The sequence below is a fragment of the Cavia porcellus genome, unplaced genomic scaffold (genome assembly GCF_034190915.1).
Source record: "Cavia porcellus strain 051 isolate PalLab524CR breed Dunkin Hartley unplaced genomic scaffold, mCavPor4.1 scaffold_2, whole genome shotgun sequence".
Lineage (NCBI taxonomy): Eukaryota > Metazoa > Chordata > Mammalia > Rodentia > Caviidae > Cavia > Cavia porcellus.
Window position 1 is genome coordinate 146,122,342 of NW_026947485.1, and position 25,154 is coordinate 146,147,495.

The 25,154-nt window shown below is 40.4% G+C and overlaps 1 long non-coding RNA gene across 1 annotated transcript in view; it reads right to left on the minus strand.

Annotated features, from left to right (window-relative positions):
- Nucleotides 1–7,991, minus strand: part of LOC134475305 (uncharacterized) — a 44,747-nt gene extending 36,756 nt beyond the window's left edge. The window contains exons 1-2 of the long non-coding RNA XR_010046453.1: nt 7,771–7,991; nt 5,157–5,312 (exon numbers count right to left, since the gene is read on the minus strand). This is a non-coding gene — a long non-coding RNA (uncharacterized LOC134475305). The remainder of the gene's footprint in view (nt 1–5,156; nt 5,313–7,770) is intronic.
- Between the last annotated feature and the right edge of the window lie 17,163 nt (nt 7,992–25,154).

Consider the following 25,154-nt stretch of genomic DNA (forward strand, 5'->3'; position numbering starts at 1 on the left):
TGGACTTCTGAGCTCTAGACCTTTTATTTTTTCTGTTTTTATTTTTCATTAATACGTGTTTGGGGTCATGATTACATTCCTGGTGGAGAGTTTGGTATGTACACATAACACATTTTAGCTATATTTTCAACTTCTCCCCTTTTCCTCCCTCCATCTCTTGTGGACCTCAGTGAAAAAATTAATTTCCACTATTTTCAGCAACCAAGTTTCTAATTTGTTAAAGTAGTAGCCCTAGCAAACTAAGTCTATCCACCACCACAGAGAAGCCTTCCTCGCCCAGCTAAGATCCTAAGGCCCTAAGAAGACCACTCTACACTCTACTACACACACACGCACACACACACACACACACACACACACACACACACACACACACACACGGCTGTGAATCCCCTTCTCACCCTCTGGGCTCCCATTCCCTGCGGCACAAAACTCTCCTACAGGACAACCTCTTCACTGAAGACCACCCACTCACCTGAATGCTGTGTGCATTTGATTTCTCTGAGAAATCAAATCAGAGCGACTGAGAGAAAGCCTTGACACTCAGAGGACATGGTTCCTTCTACCACTTTTCTTTACAAGGCTTGCAATCAGGCTTGCTCTCACCTGGGAAGGTGATTCAAGGACTCTCCTCTGAGGAGGAAAGTGAATAGCTTTCAACTAAAGATCTGTAGGTACTGATGTTGGAGGTACCCTTCTATCGAAAAGGCCAGCCCACTGCTGTCCAGTACACAAGCACTGCCCGGGCACACTGGTTCTGGTTATAGTCTTGGTGCATAACACTTGAATGAGCAGATTACAGATTATTTAGAGAAATTTCCAAAATGAAAGCTTTTTTGAAAGAGCCAGAAGATCAAATAACTTCAACAAATAGGGACAATATAAGGAACAACAAAATAAATGTTAAAATATGATTTAAGAACATAGATTATATTCTTAGAGAGGCAAAAAGAAATTTGGCTCCTATAGAAGATAAGCATAAGAAAGAACTCATAAATTAAAACTATAGATTTAATTTTTTTCAGTTGAAGAGATAAAATTAAAAATAGCTTCCACAAAGTAAGACTAAAACACAGAAGAAACATAAAATAGAGGAAAAGCATGAGAAAAAGAGGAAAATTGTAGGTTGTATAATATTTCATTTATGAATTACACAAAAATAAGGAAAATTATCAAAGATATGTGATAAATTTTTCCAGAAGTGATAGGTGACACAAATCTCCAAATTGACCCTCATAGGACCCAACACAATAATAAATAAAAAGGTGAAAGAAATTTTAAAAAGACCAACACAAAAACATATCGTGGTGGAATTGTCAAAAAGCAGTGGTAACAAAAGAACTGAGCATCCTTAAAGCTTCAAAAATAAAAACTGGAATATAAACAAAGCAATAGGATTTAGAAAAGCCTTGGGTTGTTCTGTAATCTGGGATTCTGTATCTGGCCACATTATTAATCAAAAGTGATGGTAAAATACCAAAGTTTTCAGACTGGGAGCCTTCAAAACCATATTTCCTAGGAGCCCTTTTCCCTGGCCTCAACCACAAGGAGAGAACCAGTTATAAAAAATGCCAGAATCTCAGTTGTTACAAAGTTTGTCTCTTAAACACTCAGAGTTTGTGTGAATTCAAGAGACCTTTCAGGGCAAATGTCTTCCATGGCCATTCAGCAATCCATGATTAGCTTCAATACCAGACTTCCTCTAATGGGAAAGAAAATGTTTTAGTCTGGACAAAAATGTGTCACTTCTACCATCAATCTAGTGACCAAATTAGTCAGTGACCCTTCACAGCTGCAGGGAGACAGTGAACTGTTTGGGCAGAGAGGAAAGCTGATAACAAAAGCAGTTACTCAAAACAAGTGAGTTATCCGAGAAAAATCTAGAAAATACAACCACTAGAAAACAAGGATTCCACCTCATCAAGCTAGAAACCAATCAGTGAAGATTAAAGTAGGAGAACTCAGGGCTCCAGAAAAAAAAAAAATCTGGAGAGAAAATAATAAAATCCACAGGGGGCCTGATACATGTAAGGATTTAGATAAAAGATCGCTGCCAAATGTAATTAAAAATATTAGAGCAAATATTAGACAATGCAAAGAAAAACAAGGCAATTGAGAAAAATGAAAGTTATACAAGAAAAAATGTAATTATACTCTGCACTTTGCTTAAAAATAGTTTATTTAGTAATAATGTAAACTCTATTATTGAAACAAAAAGTGTTATAAAAGTATTGTTAGACTAGCCATGAAGACAAAGGAGTTGTAAGCAGATTATACATTATCATCCTATCATATCCAGAGGTTTGGTGATCATAGACTTAACCAACCATAGATGAAAAACATTCAAAAAAAATCATATGTGTATATTGACACGTACAGACTTTTCTTATGGTTACAACTTTTCATACTATTTACATTTTATTCACTATTATAAGCAATACAGAGATGATTTAAAGTATGTAATAGGATGTCCATAGGTTATATGCAAATGCTGTACCATTTTATATAAAGGTCTTCAACGTCTACAGAACTTAGTATCCTGGATAAGGCAGGACCTAGAACCATGTCCCTACCAATACTGAGAGATAACTGCACTCACTGGCCAAGAAGGCAGTACTTGATGTCACAAAGTAGTAGTTACAAGAATAAAACACAGAATGTGCATTGCAGAAGCCTTCACTAGTTACCCCATATTCTCCTTTCTGAAGGTGTTGACGGCACCCCAGCTCTTCCACCCCCACTTTTGCAAGCTCCCCAGCTGGCTGGAATTAAGGTAAAATCCAAAAGCTCTATGAATCCCACTGGCCACACACTGAGCCCATTCACACCAGGCCATTCCCTCCACACCTGGACTTCAGGGGCATGCAGTAACACAGGACGCAGAGTAAATATCCCTGTGGGACTGCTGGGGCTGGCTGATGCGATTCTGAAGAACAGAAGAGTTCCTTCCTTACGGTGTGAACTGTGACCCATTATTTCCATCCATGCAGTGTCTGGGGAGGGACTGCTCACTGCTGGCCTTCTAGAGATCCAAGTGCTGAGGTCAGGTGATTGCTAAGACCTCCCACAGTGACACATCACACAACGGTGCTCTGCAGCTTGCTTGGATCTTTTTCCTCACCCTTACTTACCTGTGCTTATACCTCTCAAAGTCTCAAAACCTTAATAACTGCAAGTTTATTTAAATGTGTAGGATAGGGAACCATATTGCTGGGTTTTTCTTGGATCATTGAACAGAACTGACTGCAATCTCACTGTATTAATCTCCACTTTGTATGCTTTAATTTTGTAATCTGGACAGCTGTTTGTAAGATGACAATGTGTGATTTATTAACTGGTGAACTCTTACTGTATATTTTTTCTCTTGAAATTCTGTATTACTTCTAGCCTTTTACTGTCTTGCTTCGTTTAGTTTTGTTTTTCTCTTTAAATAAAAAAATAAAAATAAATAAATTAAGTGCTTTTAGGAGATCTAGGCTAATGATAAACTTAAAGATGTAGTTACCTCTGGGGAACAGGGGGATAGGGCACTGGTCAGATGTGACATAGATTATTCATTTCCTTAATAAGCCTCTGGATTTTTAAAACAATCATCATGTGATACTTTCATAAAAATTAATTTAAATGGTTGAATCATGATAGGTCCCATTTTAGATTGCTTATACCTTTTATAAGTTTTCCCCCACAGAGTAGAGAAACAAGGTAATAATTATTTTACTGGTATTACAAGAATGTTAAGACATAACCTTCTGCATTTGTACGCATTTCTCAGATTTTTTGGGAAAAAAAAAAAAACCTTTTTGTGAAGTGGAGGAATTTGTTACGTACAAATCAATACCTCCTTGTATCCTGCTTAAAGTGCTATCTACACTCCTGAAATGGCAGCAAGGGTTTGATTGCAGAATAGCAATAAGTCAATCTATAGACTCATCATAATAAATTATAGAGGAAAGAGAGCCAGCTAAAAAAAGAAACCATTTTATTTTTACATTGAGCGTCTGTTGAAAAATGGGGCTGATGGTGGAATTAATGATTTAATTAAACCACTTAATGTTTTATTAAAGTCAGCATGGCCTAAAGTTCCTGTGCAACCATCAGCTTATCAATAAAACCTCAGATTTGTTTTTGCCAAAGATCATATTTATCATTAGATATGCCCACGTTACAGAGCCTCTAATTGGTTTCGGGAAATCATATACATTCTTGTATTCCAAAACCTGTGCATTAGAAGAACACAAAACCTACTGAGAAAACAAAACCAGGTCAGGGTTTGAAACCATGATTGACTCAGCTGGTCACTGCTCCGTACCAGGAGCCCTGTTTATATGCTATGCAGCACAGTATTTGCTCAGTTTTGACAGCAAAAGAGGACCTCAAGGTCACCAGCCCAAAACCCTCTTGAGGACAGTGCATTCTGTAGGACGCACTGAAGCACCAAGGACAGTTGTCTCACTAGAACCTGCTAGGTTTCCCTTTCTTTAAAGTGTCTCTTTTCTCATTGGAACTCCTCTAATTCTGTTTCCCACATGAGTTTATTTACATGGCCAGCCATGGAAAGAGGAAAGTGGACAAGGAGAGGCCTTTAAGATAATTTATAAATGCTACCTTTTCCATTTCACATGAAACTCTGAGATTAGATGGAAACAGTCCTGGCAAGCGTAGAAAGAACACAGAAATCCAAAGCCAAAGAATAAATTGTAGTTCAATGCCTCTATGGCCTTGCCCTATGGCTTCATTTTTAAGACCTAGGAGAGTGCAAGGCTGTAGACTAATAATCAGTTACAGAAGCTAGGACTTTATGCCCTCACGTGTTCTATTAATATTTTTGCTGTGATCCATGTACTGCTAGAGGGAAGCTTGCCAGATAAAAGTTGTCTTTTAAGCAGAAAGGATCTGCTCCCGTATGGCTGATGTCTGTGCTCCCAGATCAAAGCCACTGGCCAGTGATCTCCCACACTGTCTTACCGCTGTTGTCTTCTTCAGCCGCTCGTTTAACAGGAGACACAGACATAAGAAAGAACGTGTTAATCAAATTTACGACACACTTATCTCAGGTCAACCTAACCTCACGGGTTTTTGTGACTTTGATTTGGTTCAAATTAAAAAATGTTTTACAGTCACACATAACTTATGTGTTTTATTTATAAGATACTGACCAGCTGGCTTGAAGATGTGTCCCTTATGTATTTTTTCCTCATCTTTAATGCTTTGCCCCAAGTGTTTTCATATTCTTATTTGTATGCTGATCTCGGGGATTTCCGTTGGATTTCTCCCCTCATTCTTTTCTTCACCCATTTTATTCGATGAAATACCTGGTTTTTAAAAAAGATCAGTGGTTATCATAATATTAGGAGTTTAGTGCAGTGAACGTTAAGATATGCATACATATATAAATGCATATGTGCATAGAGTTTTAGCTAGTGATCTTTCCCCCTGGAATGTAGATGTTCATAAAAATGGCACCAGCAACTTATAAATTTACACATTCTTTATGAAAGGAAGAAAGTAAAGGAGGGGGGAATGGGAAAAGAAGAGAAGGAAAAAAGCTGAAGTCTTCTCTAACAACCACCAACCTCATTTTTCAATTTTTCTCTTTATTCTCTTCCTCACAGGCAACTCCTCCACACCAGGCAACCAACAGCACCATATACATAATTTTTGCAGGCTTTTCTTACTTATATATGTATCCAGAAATAACACACTGTACTTATCCTTCTGCCACTTGCTTTTTTATGCAACGTTCAATTTTTGAGCTATGTTCATAATGATTTATATAGATCTAGGGCACTGTAATTCATATTATTGTGGAGCAAATCTCCCCATTACTTGCTGAAGAAGTGCTGTATTCGCTAAGTAGATCAGGACATGCTCATTACCCTCTACATAATAAGTACACTCCTAATCATATTTGCTATCACTAACAGATGGAAGATAACTTGGAAAATTAATAGAAAGACAACATTGCAGTGAATTCCAGATTTAAAACCAGAAGGAAAAGATTTTCTTTAGAAGGCTTAAATACTTTTACACTTGCAAAAAGCATTTTTCCAGCTGACTAAATTAAGTTGCTATGAAAGTTCAATCCAAGAATACTACTTGGCTTTGAATCCATTGCCTTTTCTTGTGGTTGGAGTTAGACACATTTTCCCCAAAAGCTCTTGCCAATGTGTATTTTCTTCTAACAGTTAAATAAATGTCAATAGGCAGCCAGTTCCTTTAATATTTCTTTTACTCAGATGACCTATTTTGGGTGAAGTTTTGCATATGGAAATACCCTTGCTCTTCTTAATACATTTCCAGAAAACATGCAAATGAGACTCAGATTCTTCTAAAGCTTTGACTCACTGATGTTCAGTAGGTAACACTCCTTCTCCCTGCTGCTCTGCAGTCTCACTGCCTCTTCATTTTTATGCACTCAGAGGGGGGGAAAATGCTTTGAAGAAGTTTTTCCCTTTCATCCCTCGCTGGCATCTTACCACGGATTGCCTCGGGAATCATTCACAGATAGTATCTTACCTAGCTCTCTGTTTTGCTTTAGTAATTGTGTCTTCTGGACCTCACCGCTCCACCTTGCATTTTAGTGAAGGCGTCCATGAAGAGAACATGCATGCTCAGTGAAAATGTAGCCATGGCGGAAAGTCTCCCTGTGTCCACGGGGCCCTGGTTCGGCTGCCTGCACTGCACACCACCTTTGCCAACTAGGTCTTCCCTCTCTGTTGTCCATCAGAGTTTCCACTCCTGCACCCCCAGGACCCTTCCTTCTTTTCTGAATCATTACAGTCTCAGCCACGGAAGGCTATTTTGTCCATAAACATAAGCAAGATTGCTGCATGGTATAATTTTAGGAACCTTATAGTAGAAAATACCACTGCCTTTAACAACAGATAAGATAAAAATTGGCAATTGCTGATGAAGAACAACAACAAAAAGAAGCGCATTAACTAGGAAAGCAAATCCAAGGAATACTGACAAGCACATGATGTATGTGTCCTAGACACGCCGGGCCATCCCTTTTCCAACAAATGTTTCCTGCTCCTTTACCATCAGTTCTCTACTTCAAAAGATTTGCTCTGTCCCTTGTATTGCATGAACTTGAACACCTGGAAGGTTAAGCCCACAGGTGTGGAGAGAAGAAATTCTAGTCACGCAAACAGAAAAACACTAGCTTACTTCAGACTCTCTGGAGAACTCAGCACTGGAAACAAAGAAACACGATCTTTCTGTCTGGGGACATCACTTGTTCTGTGTATTTTCTCCAGTTCTGCCAGGAATTCACTGGTGACAGCAGGTGACAACTGAGGTAGTGCCCGGTGGGAAGCACGTTACCCCCCTGCTGACTTATCTTGGTAAGAGTACGCTGTGGATGCACTGCTTCCTTAACTTCTGCATGTGTGGTATTCTTCTGTAAAACTGTTTTAATCTGACTTTCCTCTCACTCAGAAAACACAGACTTATCTCAATACCAACATGAGTAACACACACCGACTAGAAATATGTGGCCAAGAATTGTGGGCTGCATTTAGGACTCTGAAACTTACTACCTTTAGTTTTATTACTTTCTATCTAGGTTACTAATCAGATCTTATTGCTTATTCCTCAGAGCTTGTAGACAAGGGTTTAGTATGAAGGGTGAAAACAGGTGTACATATATAAGGTCTTGCTCCATGCAATCCTGTCTCTGCATCCAAGTGAGGTAAATTTTGATGTCTGGATAATTCAGTCTCATATGATGGCTAGAATGCTGAACAGGGCCAATATCAAATCTGTTACCTTTTCAACACTTTTTCAGGTGACCCTCTCTCCTCACCCACCAGCGCGGGCAAATCTGGCAGCTGCTGGTCAGTGTTTTCATGGGAGCCATGTCCGTCTCACTTCTCACTTATACTGTTGTTGTTCTTATCTAGACTCCCATGGTTTTGGTTTCTGGTAGATAATCAGTCTCTTTCATCAGCATCCTAGCCCAGCGCATTCTCTATTCAACTGCTGAGAAGTCTTCCAAGTAACACGCCACTTGACCTAGAAAGGCTGAGGAAGTAAGGCATGCTGGGTCCTGGGTTCAATCTCTGGGACCACAAAAAAATTTTAAAAGAAAGTGAAAGACAGAGACAGGAGAGGAAGAAAGAAAGAGAGAAAGAAAGAAACAAACAAACAAAGAAACAAAGAGAGGGAAAAACCACTTTAGTCTCACTGGGGTCTTCTCTTGAGACCTCTGCTCCCCAGAACTAGTAGGCAACACAACAGTCCTCAAAGATATCTGTCCCACACGTTTGAAATATGTTAGGTCATATGACAAAAAAATATTTTACATACATAATTAAGGCTACAGAACTCTTCAAAATAGGGAGGCCACCCTTGTCCTGGTGGCCCTAATCTAATAACATAAGCCCTTGAAACCTAAGAACTGTGTCTGACTGGAGGCAGAAGAAACAGAGCCAATAGGAAGAGAGATTCAAAATGCGAGGAAGCATTGACTCCCCATTGCTGGTTCACAGTTTGTGGGAGTAGAAAATTACTGCACTAATCAATCCAAGCTCTCCTATTCAAAGTCCATCTGAGTCTCTGCTGACTCAACTAACCCCACCTTATTTCCTTCGCCCTGCAAACAGGCGGTTGATATCTGCCAGAACAGGCTTAGCTTTGTATGCAGAGCTTATGTTCTTTGGAGAAGAAAAAGTGAGTAAAGAATAACTAAGTAGTGTGCTGTAGATGCAGAAAGGTGCATTCCAGATGCCCCTTTGAGGAAGAACTTCCTGTCCAGCTGCAGGGAGACATGGTCAGCAGGAAGCTCCAGCTGTCCACTCTTTCAGGATTCCCGGTAGCTGCAGAGTCACCTTTCTCAAAGTCATACTCCTCCCAGCCATGTCTTCCTGCGGCGCTGAGTGAGGAAGAGACGCAGGCTCGGTCAGTTGAGCTAAGCACCAGACAACAGCAGGCACACTAGCTCCTGAGCTCTCCAAAGGGCTAGCAAAGCTTCCTGGCCCCCACTTTCTGGTTTCTCTTCTGCTCAATCCTGCTTCCCTCTTTCTTCCACACATTAACCCCAGACAACTTAGACTCCAAGCTTCACCTCACTGTCTGCTTCTGAAGAACCCACCTTGTGACTGAGCAATAAAAACTGATAAGAAAACAGGCCAGTTGAAGAGATGGTGCAACCTGGAGGAATCAGGCAGCACTGAAAAACCTTGTGCTACAAAGATGCAGAAAAACCATATTAAAAATGAAACCTAGGAATTATGGAAAAATTTGGGTAAAAGTGAGACAAACCCCCGTAAGCAAGAAAAAAGGTAAAGTTTTAAAACCAACATAGTAAGCTGATATGAGACTAAATCGGGAGGAAGCTGGATCTAAATATAGGAACTGAATGCATACACAAAAATAGGAGGAAGAAATAGGTCCATATGGAGCAAGAACTGGGCCTAAGACCTTACATAAAATACGATTTTAAAAGGGCTACATCCTCAGTAGAAGAAAGATTGGAAAAATTCACTTGCCAATAAAAATTACAAGGAAACTTGTATGTCATGAGTAAAGAAAAATAAATGCTCCGTGTGTCCAAGACTACCACACATGAGTTTTGAATACCACTTGCGTGGCATAAGATTTTCCAAGCTGTTGATGAAGTGCGTCCTGAACCCTGTGTGTTGCTTCAGCAGCATCAGTCTGCCCTGGATTGCTAAAAAAATAAAAGTGTCAGCAGAAGAAAAGTACATAAAGTGACACTTGACACACAGTAGGGAACTGTGGAGGCTGAGTAAGAGGCAGGCGGATCACTGAACAGTGTAAGAAATAAGCGACTATAGAAACTGTGAGAAAAGAGTAAGATGTTAAAAGAATACAGATTTGAAAACAAATATAACACGACAAATGAAAACTTCAATCATTGAAAGCAAATATTCATCGTTAGGCCAAACAGCAGGCAAAATCAAATTGCAGCGAGAATCAGCAAAGCAGAATCAGACCGCAGAGTATTTGTCCAAGGTTGGGCGAACACAGAGGCGTGCCACCCGCCCCATTTCCCTTCAGGAATCTAGTGACGGTGAGCCCCAGCCCCTGAATCTCTGGACCCAGAAGATGGCTGGTCTCAGGAGCACAGAGCCAGAATGCACACACCCCATGAACTTTTGCTCAGGAAAAGTCATCCAGTCCAAAACCTTAGGTTCTTCCTGCCAGGCTTTCTTTCCCTGTCTTCAGGCTCCGTTGTTGATCTTGCATGCTGATTTGAAGCTTGTTTCTAGCTTCTCCTACCCCATCCTCTTTATCTTTTGCTGCCTTCAATAAATCTCTTGCATTTCTAATTCCACTTTCATTGCTTCTTATATATTCTAAATATATATAGAAAAAAATCAACATAACCAAGCAACAATAGCATTGAATGTGCGAAGAAATAAACAACATCTCCACAGTCATATGCATCTGAAAATATTAAAAATTAAATCATAATGGAAACTTGAAAAACTAGATTTGAATAGCTCTTAAAAAATAGAATTGAATAAAAATACTATGTATCAGAATTAGTATCATTCCAGTGATGTCATACTTGAGAGTAAGTCACAGCCTTAAATGTAGGAAATTTTAAAAATAATTTAAGTATCCAAACCAAGTAACTCTTGTAAAGTTTAAAAAGTAAGCCCAATAAAGTAAAAATAACAGAAATACAGAGTAAATGGGTGGGAGGAAGTCGATGTTTCAGACAAGATGGTGACATACAGCTTTGCTAAAGACATCACATTTGAACAAAAGTGCACAAAGTGAAACATTGGAGATGTTGATAGCATTTAAAAAAAAAAGAACAATGTGCACATTCTTCTCTGCCATGGGAGGAGACAGGAAATTACCAGTCTGCAGTGCATAGCAGGTACACGCTCACGGTGAAGAAATCATGAGTCTCTTGGCTCACATCTCCTCCCAAAGGGGTAAAGTCAGAGATGCTGCCAGTGTTTGGAGAACAGGGCCCTTGGGGAGAGAATGATGACACAGTGTGTGAGGGAGCTCATTCTCCTGGACACTGGAGGAGCTCCAGGCTCTGTCATCTCTCTGTCCCAGTATGAATTAGCACGGGCACTTTGTGTCCCAGCCCATAACACTACACCATAACTGCTGCTCATCCTGTCTCCTCCCAGTGAGTGGAACTCCCCCACTCCACTGCAAACACAGGTTTCAGGGTTGTGCTGGAGCCCACACTCCCACTGACTACTAATGTGGACTTTCCTTAACCCTTTGCCCTGCATGGCTTGTTGATCACCATGCAGGTTGAGTCAATTACTTGCCATCTTCCAAGAGCTGTTTCTCCCCTCATGGTCACCACACCATAGTCACCAATGCCATCAGTTGTCATCACCTAGACTTTCACACCTCACTACTCTGTAACTCTACTAACTTGGTCCAACTTCCCACAATCCCAGGCTGCAGAAAATCCACTAAAACCCACCATAGCACAGCATGTCTACTTCCCTAGAGAGCACTTATCATTTGATCACTTTCTTACTAATTTGATTTTATGTTATTTGGCTGTATGTCTCCAACCCTCCCCAACTCATGAAATATAATCTCCATTAGAACAGGGGCCTTCTATGCCACATCCCAGCAATGCCAAGCATGATGTGAAGGCTTAGTCAACACTTTTTGAACAATGAATTAAGCAGTGAATGAATCTCTCCATAATGCCCAGGGAATCTTCTCTCCATGTGAAGATAAGACGGAAGATCATTAGCATTAATGGGCGTTCTTTAGCACAGTTTTGCCGTTTTAGAGTTTGTAAGTGACCATAGAGATAATGTTCTATAGCTCCCTCATGTCTGGATTTCTCTGCCACATGAGAATTATGCTCCTGCCATGCTGGCCCTGTGCCCAGATTCAATGGACTATGCTACATCGATTTTAGCCAGGGCGGGATGCCAGCCGAGGACCATTTGGGAAGAATTTCCCACTGTAGGCAGAAAGTGACACCTCTTATGCAAGTTTAAGCTGCTCTCAGCAGCAAGCAATGCTAAACGGTCTCCGTCCGAGACTGCACTGTGGGAATGTACACCTGGGCATTCTGGAGCATGACATCAGCACCAAGACCATTTCCCGTCAAGGCTCTACCCAGGCACCCTGGAAAATCCACTCACACAGCAAGAAACTTCTTGGATCTTGTTAACAACAGTTTTCTCCCCTTAATTAGTCCCTGCCTCCTTGAAAGGTTTTCTCTGCGGCATTTGCTCATTTCAGAGTTACTTATACCTTCAACAATCAGCACCAGTCGGGTCATTCTGTTTATTTTTGCTTTTTCAGCCTATGTGTGTATAAAGCCAAAAAGTAAAATGGCACTTGTGAAAAGGTGGCCATACAATGGAAATGTACTTCCTAGCCAAGTGTTCAAAATGTGGCAAAAAACTAATTCTAACACATAATGAGAATGTGGTAGAAATGGCTAAAGTCTGACTTACAATAGGTAAACCCAGCAGAATTTCAACAAACTTATTTTTCCTATAAATTCTAATGGGCTACTTTACATTTTATTTCTTCTAGAAAAAAACATTCTTGTCTGGCTGTATCAAGACTAAATATCCTTGCTTGTTTTTTGTTTTGTTTTGTTTTGGTTTGGTTTGGTTTGGTTTTTTTGGACACTCTTTTATTAGCCCCTAATAATTTTTATGAACTCATTTGTTCCCACAATAAAATACAAGTGCCTTAAAGATGAGGATCATGACACACTTTCGCATGAGTCCTTAGATTTTAGCACATCGCCTGGAATAGACGGAGTGGTAAATTAATGCCTATGGTTGAATAGATGGGTAAATACAATTGAGTGCTACAAAGAATGAAGAATGAGCCAGAAGTACTACAATAGTGCAAGAGAGAAAAACACACTCATCACAACACTTCTGGTGCTAGAGCTGAGGGAGTATTTCCCCACACATCGGCAAGTCAGTTCTTCAGTAGACCCTAGCTAGGTGTCCTATAACTCAATCTAATTCTGACACCACCTGCATGGTGACACTGTCAGATCTTTGTTGAAGATCTCTGGCCCATAAGACTAAATCTCAAGCTGACCAATATTTCTGTTCAACTGGGTGCATTTTGGAAATTTCCAGGATCTCTTCTGGGTTGAGATAATTTGGTAGAGTAGTTCAGAGAACCTGGAGAAACACTTGACTTACGTTTACCAATTTTAACAAAGGATATAGTAAAGGACACTGAGGGAGACGTCAGTGAAGAAACACACAGGGAGAGGTATGAGAGCACTCTGAGTGCAAGACCTCCTTCCCTGTGCAGTTGGGGGGATTCCACACTCAATCCATAGATATGTTTGCCAACCCATGAACTCTTCAAATCCTGTAATCCAGGGACCTCTATGGAGGCTTCACTATGCAAACATTACTCATTCTCCCTTCTGGAGTTGGGGGGTAAGGCTCAAAGCTCCAGTCATGGATTTGTCTTTCTGGAAATGAACCCTAACTTGAAGCCCACCAGGTGTTACCTGATTAAAACAAAACATGTTATTATAACTCAAGACATTACAAAGGTTTTAGGAGCCCTTTCAGGAAACAGGGAAGAGATAAAACAGTAAAACAAAAGACTTCTCTAGTACCACTACTGCTCAGGAAATTACAAGGGTTTTAGTCCAGGGCCAGTAATTACAGGCGCTTCTGAAACTCCGCACCCCTGTCCACTTCTGCTTGTACGACAGCTGCAGTGGGTAATACGGAAAGGTCAGACTAAACCCGTTCACCTTATCCTACCTCTACTGTAACCTCCATGTCTCTCTGCTTTCTAATCAGGATCTTTTCTGATACTTCAAGGCTCATTCATCCCAGGCCTGGGCATGGCCCTGAAGTAGAGGAGAGTTTAGATCCAGAGAAATTCTCATCCAACAAGGAGCATAAGGCAGTAGACAGATGCTCCAGATTTCTGCTCTTGAGACAGACAGTTCTCAAAAGGCTTCTGGACATGTCTACCATGTCTAAGCAGAATCAATGCCCCGTGGCTTGGAACAATGCCCTTGACACCAGTGCCTTACGCTATTTCACTCTCCTCGATGCTTCCTGGGACCACTTCCCAAACAAACTGCCTGCACCCAGGTCCTTGCCCCAGAATTTATTCTCAGAGAACCCAAAGTATAATTAATTTAATGTGAGACTCTCAACTTGAGAAAAATGTCCAAAGACCTAAATTATCTAACACATGACAGCCTTGGAAAACATATGAGAGAAGAAATCATGACACATACGGTCCACCATTGAGCAAATTAGTGAAAAAAAAAAGCAGTAAGCACAGTGCTTGATTATGCAAATGTTCGCTAAATTGTTCCTTCTTTACTGGTTATTTTGAGTCTTTTCTGAGCTGTTTCTTGAATTGCTTTCTTTACAGCCAGTGTAAAAACCCAAGGCATCAGCCTTCAAGCTACTCCTACCATCTCTCTGCTCAAAACTCCCACACTACCCATCCTTTCCAGGCCCAAAGGCTTCCTGATAACTAGTCAACGGCATTACCTACGAAAGACCCATCATTGTCTTCCACCCCAAAAGGAAACTGAAGATGGAGAGGGTAGACTAGAGTTTAGGAAATGTATATAACTGTATTGTTCCAAGAAACAATAGATGACGGATAGAGATAGATAGATAGATAGATAGATAGAGATAATAAACAGATAGAGATAATACACAGACAAACAGAGAACTAGAGATACAAAGATAGAGACCTAGAGATACAGGGACATAGGCATAGATATACAAGGAGTGATCAAAAAATATGATGAATGTTTACCTTTTTAAAAAAAACATTATTACGGTAAAAGACACACTGCCGAGAATGATAGGATAAGTGTCCTGGAAGTAAAAGGGAGTATTTTCAGTATTCTGAAGAGGAATTAATAGCAAAGTGTGTTTTACCATAACGCATTTTTAAGGGAATTGCATCATGAGATTGTATAGGCTGAAAGTCCCACGAGAGGCTCTCTGCGAACTGGAGATCCAGCCAGACTGGTAATTAACAGGGCTCTGTCCAAACCTGAAACTAGCAGGGAAGCAGATGGTATCATGCTTGGTCAAAGACTGAAGACCTGAAAACCTCGAAGACTGAGGATACAAGTCCCCAAGTCGGAAGGCTGGAGAGCCTGGAGTTCTGAAGTGCATGATAAGGCTGAAAAGGGCATCCCAGTTTCATGGGCAGACAGGGGCAAAGGGAGAGGGAGAGTAAGCAGGTAGCACTTTGCCTTTCCTTTGGCCTTTTGTGTTAACTGTGCTCCCCATCAGCTAGATGGTGTTCTGCTTTCTCACTCCTGTGCAGAGAGAAGATCTGTTCCATTTAGTCCACTCACTCATGTCAGTCACTTCTGGAAAGATCTCACAGACACACCCAAACGTAACAACCCCCTAAGTCTTTTAGGTATACCTTATCCAATCTAGCTGACACCTAAAATTAATCATCACAATAGCGTAGAATGCCTCTCAAGGCAGATGTGGGAACACTGGGGGCCTCATGGACCCTTAAAAATGGGAAGTAGATAAGCAAATGAGAGAAAAACTTCATCGGATCACATAGGGACATACTATTCAACACACTGTGTTCTGGGGTGAGGATACTCTTATGACCTCAGGTTTGTCGGAAAAGTTTCTCTTTGTGTCAGACCTCAACTACTCCCCTCTTCCTCAACACACTGTCTTCCTTAAACTGGAGAAGAAAATAAAAGTCAGTCAATCATAGGATTCTGGAATAATGTCCAAAAATGATTTAAAGTACCCCTGTAGACAACAGAGATATATGAATATTAATCCATATTTAATATCCTGTATCTTTTCCAGTGTTATTAACACCTCAGTCGTAGAGCTAGTCAAATAATTATATTTACATTTTTTCCTCCTATACCCAAAAGAAACTTGAAATGCTTCCAATATAGGAGACCTAAGCACTGTTTAATCAAAGATAAAAGCACAAGAACCATGTGATAGAAACCCCAAGCTATATGAAGCTACAAATTGAACAAATTCTTGAGCTGAGAGTTTCCTGGAAACCAAGGCAAAAAAGAAATATGGTGGTTGTATGGGCTTCTTCATCAAGCTTTGAAACGCTTAACAATCTGGAATGAAAAACTGTTTCTTGTTTGGGATCACACAATACATTTTGTCTTCAAATATTTATAAAGCAAAATGATGTTTTTATCGGTGTTGAGCCACATATACGATATGGGTACCATGAGATCCTGAGGGTGCTACCACAGTTCGTGCTTCGTAGTGATGTATCAGTGATTGTGATGCTGTGAAATAGGTTACTCACATTTGTGGTAACGCTGCTGCTCTATCAGTGATATAAAATTGTAGCAATGCAAGTTTGCACCATGTGTAAAACTTGGTGTTCTGGTTTAGATCTAAAATGTCACCCTGAAGTCTCATGTATCTAAAAGGTAGGCTTCTCTTCATCAGTGGATTCTCCTATTGATGAGCTCAGTCCTAACTGCTGTGGGAACCCCGGCCTGGGTGGAGGTGGTCACTGGGGGTGTCACCTGCAAGAGTGCGACCTGCTCTCCAGCTGCACATCCCCATCCCAACCCTCTTCCGGGCTGCCATGAGCTGCCATGAGCTGCCATGAGCTGAACAGCTTTTCCTCCATTAGCCCCTTGCCCATCCTGGTTCTGCCTTGGAGCCAAGTGACCACAGACTGAAACTCTGAGTCAAAATAAATCTCTCCTTTAAATGTAGGTATTGGATATTTCATTCCAGTGATGGGAAAGTAATGATAACAAATACATGATAATGATAAGAAATTAATACAGTGTTTGTTTATACATTGCTTTCCTGTACTTTATACTATTATTTTAAATTTTTGAAAATATTTTTGGCAGTGCAGGAGTCAAACCCAAGAACCAGAGCATGCTAAGCAAGCCTCTACTACTGAGCCATATCCCTAATCCCTATTAATATTTTAGAGTGTACTTCTATTTTTTTAAAATTATTATAAAAGAGCAGGCAGTATTGATCTCATAGCATATGTTTCTTAACACCAAGAGCTCATATCAGATAATGACCTGTACCACCTACATTTGTGTAAGTAAGCTCTGTGATATTCTCACCATGATGAAATCACCTGTTTCTCAGAATGGATCCTGACGCTTAGGCAACACATGGCTGTATTTCCTAGAAAAATGGCCCACACAAAGACATTTTAAACAACCTCTTCCAAAACAAGGCTTTAATCATAAGTTTGTCATTCCACAGAGACATTCCAACATGATACTGATGATAATGCAAAGAAAAGTTCCATTTTTTATTTTTAAAATAAAAATATGGGCTATCATAACTTTCCACAATAGCCCACATTGCGTTTGCCAGACACAGTAAATACTTCTGTTTTGCTTTATCCTGCTTTTTCTCTGAATTCAGCCCAACCTCACTCTGAAGAGCCAATTTCTTCTCACTTTTTAATTTTACTTTCCTGAGTAAACTTTGTCACTGTATTAAAAATAAACAAATAAATAAAATGAAAATATGCATAATCTCATTTTAATAACATTTGGGGTTAACCTTCTTACAAGGTAAGAGAACTCATCAGGATGCACTTGTGCTTGTATTTTATTATTTCCAGCATAAATTATTTTTGTGAATTACTACTGTCACTCTCTGTGAGAGTGATGAAACTGTACATAATTTGATTCTATACTCAGAGAAAATAGTGGTGGGAACTAAAGCCAAACTAAGATAACGGCCTCATATGCCCATTAATCTGAATTTTGAAAACAATCCCACAGAGCTAGAAGAAGTCACAGCCGAATCAACTAGATGGCTACGCCTGTTATGGTTTGTGTCTAGATATCCCCCAAAAGTCTCATGCAGTCTGTCTTAGTTATTTTTCTCTGTTGCTGAGATAAAATACCTGACACCAAAAATTAAAGAGGAAAAGGTTTATTTAGTTCACAGTTTATGGAGGTTTCAGTGCATTATCAGTCGACTCCAGGTCAAGATGGCATGGTAGACAGGCAACAGTTCATGGAAGGGAAAGACAGCAAAAGCAACAAGAGCAAAAAAGGGAGAGATCAAGCCTCTTTTCCTCCCTTATATTGTATGCAGGCTACCTGGCATGTATAGCACTCATATCATCACCATCACTGTACCCTCCTCTTGCACAGGTTCATACTATTTACAGAATGAGGACCCTGACCCCCTGAGGAGTCACTTGGTTAAACTAAACTTCTGAAGCTGACACAATGAATCTCAACATTCTAGGCCATAAACCTCAGGCACGCCTCTATACTCCAGGATGTAGAACTGCTTAGTCACTTATGTAAGCTTCTAAACTTCTCAAGCTGATAAAAATATATCAGCCATTATACATTCATAATTTTTGGAGGTGGCTGCATCTAGAGTGTATGATCAATTGATGGTGCAATGCTGGGATTAAGGGTAGGTGTTTGCTGGATCAGTCCACTGATTGCACTGGCACTGCCTTAGTTGAGCAGGCTAGGTAGAGAATAAAAGGGGCAGAGAGATACTGTTACAGTTCAGTTGTTGATTTTTCTGTCTTCTGTCACCATGAACAGTTGCCCTTTGCCGTGTGCCACCTTACCTTGGATCCAGCCAATTATGGACCGAAACCTCTACAAACAGTGAACTAAATTAACTTTCCCCCTATTAGCTTTGACTGTTGGGTTTTTGTCTCAGCAATGAGAGAAAAGTAACTAACACAAGGCTGGAGCTGGGAAGACCACTCATCAGCCAAGGTTCTCCACAAACTGCCCTGGTTCCACACAACCCAGTGCCTGAGTATTCTCCCTCTCCTGTTCCTCAAGTCTCCTATCCAGAATCTAGTTTTTAAATGACCTCTTTTACTGTCTTGAACTATAGAGTCACATTTCTTGTAAAAAATATCAACTGATAAAAATTCCATTATTAGAAAGCATGTTTTTTCCCCCAGTAAAGGAAGGGAAGCTTCCTGAGTACTCGTCCATCCCTCACTCACCCACCCTCATGGAGCAGGTGGCCTGATGGGTAAGTGTGGGAGAAGGAACTAACTGAGCATGCCCAGACCAAACACTGTAGCATCCTTTTCATCAGAGCCAGACAACCTGCAGTTAGCTCTGCTAAAAAGAGATCTAGGCCTGGCCTGTTTCTTAATCCCTCCAGCTGAAGGTCAGGAAGTACACATGGTTGTTGTACAAGTCTAGTGTCCCTGTGTTGTATCTATTTGCATAGTTAATCTAATTCTTGGATTTTCATCTGTATGAAATCTGAATCGATCTCTCTCTGTCTCTCTTTTCTCCTCTCTCTCTTCCTGTCTTTCTCTGCAAGTGATGTTTCTATGGTAGCTTGGAAAATACACTAAATATGATCACACAATCATCCTGAGACAGATGAGAAGTTTCCGCCTCTCTCATTCCCCCCCCCCCCCCGATGGTGGGGTTGAATGGAATGACTTGGCCAGCAGCCAGCATGCCCCTCCCCCTTGCTCCCTTTCGCTCTGTCTTGCAGTCTGATGGACTGCAGCAGTTTGCTCCCGTGTCTTTCCTGGCTATCGAAACACCACTCTCCACTCCAACGTGAGTAAAGTCAGTCTGCATGGGGCCCTCACTGACCTCTACCACTGCAATCAATACTGTTGCAGTTTTAATAACAGAGATGGCAAATAGGAGAAACTAAGACCAGGAGGGAGGGATCCAGGTCCCTTATTTGCATACTCAGCATTCATAACAAGCTTTCCAGAGTTTCAGCCCTCAAACTCACTGAAACAGGTCTGCAGGCTGCTACATAAGGAGCATTACATAAGGAGCACACCCTAGCCTTCAGTCTAGGAGAGTTTCCCGCTGTGTGCTAGCTCTTTTTCTTATCGCCCACTACAGTATAACCCCTGAAAAAATAAAGACACACTTTAGCAATCCTATATACTTGCTCGGGATTTATTTCTTGGGTAATGTGAGTCACTGTGGGGATTTATCCTGAGCAGTGCAGACCGAGTGAGTAAACAGAGGTGTTAACATGGAAAGCCTCCACAAACAGACCCCAGCCTCTCCCCGTGAATCAGCTCCATTTGCAGAATTGGGGTAGGGAAAACAAAGTCACACCAGCAAGCAAGCCCAGCCTGGGAACCAGTGCCATGTGTGGGCTGCTGCTGGATTGAGGACAACAGGATCCCAGCTCCTTCCAGCATGAGGGCTGGCAAACAAGAAATATCAATCCCCTCTACACACCATAAATGGGCAGCTTATCTGGAGAAACACGGGTTGTAATGATACTTATCAAGGTGAAATGCAAGTGGATGCCTGTGGTACTTTGGTGTTTCACTAACATTGCAGGTCTAGGGCCAGTTGTCTGATAATAGGTTCAGAGGATAGCGGTACGCAGTGTGACATCTAGGGGGATCTCCTTCTGAGGATTGCAGCCACTATTGATTCTCTATGTTCTTGTTTTGGGAGTCCTATATCATTTCTATTGTTTTGTTGGGTTGGGTTTTATTCTCTTTTGTTTTGTTTGATTGTGTCAAATCCAATGGCAAGAGCAGATATTTCAATAGCAATATATATTATGGTAGGAACTTTGGATTTACTATAGGCTTATTTTGGAGTCCTTTATTCATTGTCTTGTTTTTATTGTTTCTATTCTATTTTGTTCTGTTTAATTTTTACTATGTCCAAAATTATGGGCAACTATTTTTAAGACATCAAAAGACATTGTGGTAACTATTGTTGATATTGTAATGTTTTAAAGTCCTTTATCTTTTACACTGGTTAATTTTGATTGGTTTTATTCTGTTTCATCCTCTTTAAAATAAAAAAATAAAAAAGAAAGAAAAGCTTCAGAAATCAGTAACCAAGGAAGAAAAGCAGCTAACAGACGCTGCAGTGATCTAGCACTGGTTAGAGCTGACCCATGGTGTCCAGCACAAGCTAGTATCAGGTTGTAATGGCCAACAACAGCAGTGACCAGCAGCTGGCTGTGTTCACTACAGTGATCTGGTGACATCAGCACTGTTAGCAGAACTGTACTTGATTGATTCGATTCACGATTTCCATCTGAATGGAGTAAAAGAACTCTAGGCTGGCTGAAACAATCCTAAATTCAATGATCAGAAATTTGGGCAGAAAATAATAGGACAAGAAGAAGACAAGCTTCAATTATAGTTTAACATATTCATTTGGTACCTAGAAGAATTTTATCAACACATTTCATTTTTCCCCTCTGCTTTCTGTTTTTCATAGGGAAGCATGTCACAGAAAGAACTCCAAGTTGGCAGAATGTGTTCTCAGGATCCTATATACAAGTGCTAAAGGGACAAACGTTGAATTATTATGTTGCTTGTGAGATTTGTTAACAGATTTTTTTTAAATTCTGAAATGTGATAACCTTCTGGGTATTCTAAAGACTAAGACTCCTACTGAGCAGCTATTGGTTTTGAGGTTGCTTCAGGGGGATACTGCATGCATCAGTGGATTGAGCCTCTAATGAGCTCAGTAGCCACATGTGCTGTGAGGAGACGGGGCTTGGTTCCAAGTGTGTCACTGGAGCTGTGCTCTAGAGGGGTACAGTCTTGTCTTGCGCTCCTTTCCTCTCTCTGCTCCTTGACTGGCATAGATTGAGCACATTTTCCTCTACTATGCTCCTGGGCAATACTGTTTGTGTTTGGAGCCAGCCAACTTTGGACTGAATCTGTGAGCTAAAATAAACCTCTCTCCCTTTAAATTATGGATGTCCAGGAGTTTATCCCATTGACAGCAAACTGACTAATATTTAGTGAAAAACTCATTATACTCTAGCATTAGTAGCTTAGATCTCCCATGCTTGCAGAGAGTACTAGCTGATTAATTAATTGTATTGGCCAACTAAATGAATAAACTCAAGAATCATATGAGAAGTCCTCTATCAAAAATTCTTGTCCACAAAAATTTACCAAAATAGTCACACAGACAGCCTTATGCATTTGAGTCTGAAAATTTAAACAATGCAACTTCTCCAAGACTGCATTTTCCCTTTAGTTATTTCACCCAAAGATGTGGAATATTTTAGGCTTTTAGGCATGATTGTTAACAAGAGAAGATCTTTTGGGGCACACAGTGACCTAAAGTCTAATCGGGTAGATATTCCACCTAAAAGTAGAATCTTTTATTCTCTGATGAACATCACTATTCTGGAAATGCCAATAATGCCTTTCATAAAATAGTTATTTTTAAAAAATCCTGTGTTGTACTATCTCTTCAGCATAGTGTTAAACAACTCTTGATTTATTCAAGTACCAAACTTAAAGTGAGCAAACATCACAGATCTTGCAAACATACTGTATCTTAGGAAAGAAATCACAGCACGTGCATAGCTCTGATATCACTTTTGCATTTCTCAACTACTTCTTCAAACACCTTGTTTCTGCAAAGAACAGAATTATTCCAAGTCTAGGAATTAGTGGTAAGTGAAATTGGCAACATTGTAATTCTTTACACTTCTAATGTTAACACTATATTTTAAACAAACTCAAAACAAAAACTCTAAATATATCTTGGAAAGCTTTATCTCCAGCAGCAGGGGAAAAAGTGCAGCCCAGAACACCCAAAGCCCCCAGTTCAGGAGAAGTAGCAATGTTAGGTTCATGTGGTGGGTTGACAACTGGTACCCAACTTGTAACACCCAGCTGAACTGAATCAGTGTAGTGCTGGGGGTTGATGGTTCACCTGAGGATCGTTGCCAGCATAAAAAGGAGAACTGGAAAGGAAGAAGTAGTGTTCTTCTATTGCCGTTGGATCTCTAAGAAGAGCTTGTTGAGCTTCTTTTCTGACATGAGATTGGCTGTTCTCATCATCAGAGAAGCTCAGGACCTTGTTGTCACTGAGACTGGCTGAGGTTCACTTTGGGCGAGCTCTGGTCCTTACTTTACCACTTCCTGTCTCCAGAGCGGGAAGATAGTGCACTGTTTCATCTCCAGGAGAAGCTTGTCATGCTGGCTCTCTGATACGAACTCGGCTGCTCTCATTGTCGGAGGAGCTTGGGACCTCACGGTCACTGAGGATGGCTGTGGTAGTTTTCAGGAGAGCCCTGCTCCTTACTTTGAGCTCCAGTGTAGAACCCTCAGCCTGCTGGCACAGATCCTTCATCCCGCTTGCACGGGCTTTCTGGCTTCCACTGCTGATCTTTGAGTCTTCCCAGCACAGATCTGTGAAACATTCTCGCATGAGATAGTGCTGTGGGCTCTAGGCCTCCTGCTGGACTGGTGGGGTGCATCGTCACGGGCTCTAGGTTATTCAGCTTGAATCATGCAGGACACTGTCAGGGAATTCAGGCCCTCGGCTGGATTTTTTAAGTCCTCAGAGTATGGACAGATTTCCTGCACTTTTGTTTTCTTTGACTCTGGGTGACTATTATAAAATAATTCTATAAATAATGTGTCTTGTGTTAAACTATTTTCCTTGCAAACTGTGACTATCCAACAGCTAGAAATATATAGATATTTCTAGCTTTAAGGCAGGCCCTGTGTTCTCAGCAGCAGCAAAGTTACCCTTGATAAGCATGTAATCTGGGGTAAAAATACCAGATGTGTGAGTGAACATCAAAACCAACTCTAGCTCTTTTTTTCCAAACAGATTGCTATCCTAAACCTGCTTAGATAAACACTGTGACTATTAATTCTCTCAATTACCAGCTCATGTATTATTTCTCTCAATTTTCTAAAAACTATGTCTAATAAGTGTATATATATATATATATATATATATAAATTTAATGACCATAAACATAAATGCAACACAATAACCATAAAGAAATACAATGACCATCTAAATAATTATACTTAGTTTATATACTTTGTAACTTTATTTTTAAGAATTTATTTCTCCTTACAATTATATGACATTCTTCAACAAGCTCTTTGGACCTTTCCAGTACAGTTATTTTAATTAAAATATGGAAAGAATTACATTGTCAAAATTAGGAATTCAATACTAAGAGATCTGATGGAAGCTTTAAAACAGCTTGGACAAGTAGACTTTACAGTCAACAAAATGCATAGTGTGATCTATTTCAGGATGCATATTTTTGGAGCATCAGCATTGCTGTTTCTACTCCAATGAAACCATAAAGAGAAAAATATACTGAAGGTTTTCATCTGTGTTGGATGTTTGCCAACTCCAATACCTAATGGAGATTAGATTTTGTTTCTGCATTTCCATTTACGCAAAAGGGGCCTGAGCTTCAGAGCTATTTGATAGCTTTCCCAAGATCTCAGTCATAAAGGTGAAAACACAGGACACAGGTTAAAAAATCTTTTACTAACACCTGCTGCTACTGATACGGAAAGAGTTCACTGGGTCAAACTAAGTGAGCACTCACTTTCCCTCGTCCTCCCCACCCGCCCCCTTCTCACATCGTCCTCTCTTCTCCTTCCCTGTCCCCTCCTGCCTCCTCTTTCACCATGATAGAATTCAAAGAGAATCCTAAGATGCTGTGACTACCATGTAGTTTATCATTCTCATGCAGCTTGTTAGAGGAACTGGAGGATATTAAAACTTACAGGATCACTGTGTAAATGCAGAAGAGCTAGACGAAGGAGTGAAGCTGTGTATCTATAACCTTCCATGGAGAATGGTAAAGCATTCAGCTGAAGAATGACCTAGAGATGGACGTGTAAACCACAGTAACGCTGGCGCTAAGGACCGTGGCTCACCACGTGTTGCTCAGTGTTTGTCAATGAGTTCAAACCATCACATAGGGAAGGAGGAAGTGAAAACAATCTTTTCTCTACATTCTTCAAGAAAGTTCAGGTAGCCAGTCTCAAATGCAGAGGCTGAAGTGATGTCTGGGTGTGAAAATAAACATAAGCATAGTTACCCTGGTAATTGTTTCACTGACACTTCCCCAAGAGTAATTCTTCCATTCTCAGTCAAGGACAATAGAGGTGCACAGTGGCCACCTCTGTTCAAGTTCACTGGCCATGCAAAGGGCGCTTATGCTGGAAGTACTCCTAAATCACGTATGTTCCGTCCAAAGTTATCACCAACAGAGAAGAAAGAAACTGAACCACGAAATAACTGTTACCACGAAATAACTGTTGATATCCTGTTTCTCCCTGCTTGTTGAGTTATCCCACTTGAGAAAAAAATAATTCTCTAGAAAAACTAAAGACATCAAAGAAGAATGAAACAAAGGGTTTTTTTTTTTTTTTCCAGGGATTTAGGGACTATGAGGCTGGTAAACTGCAAAGATTCT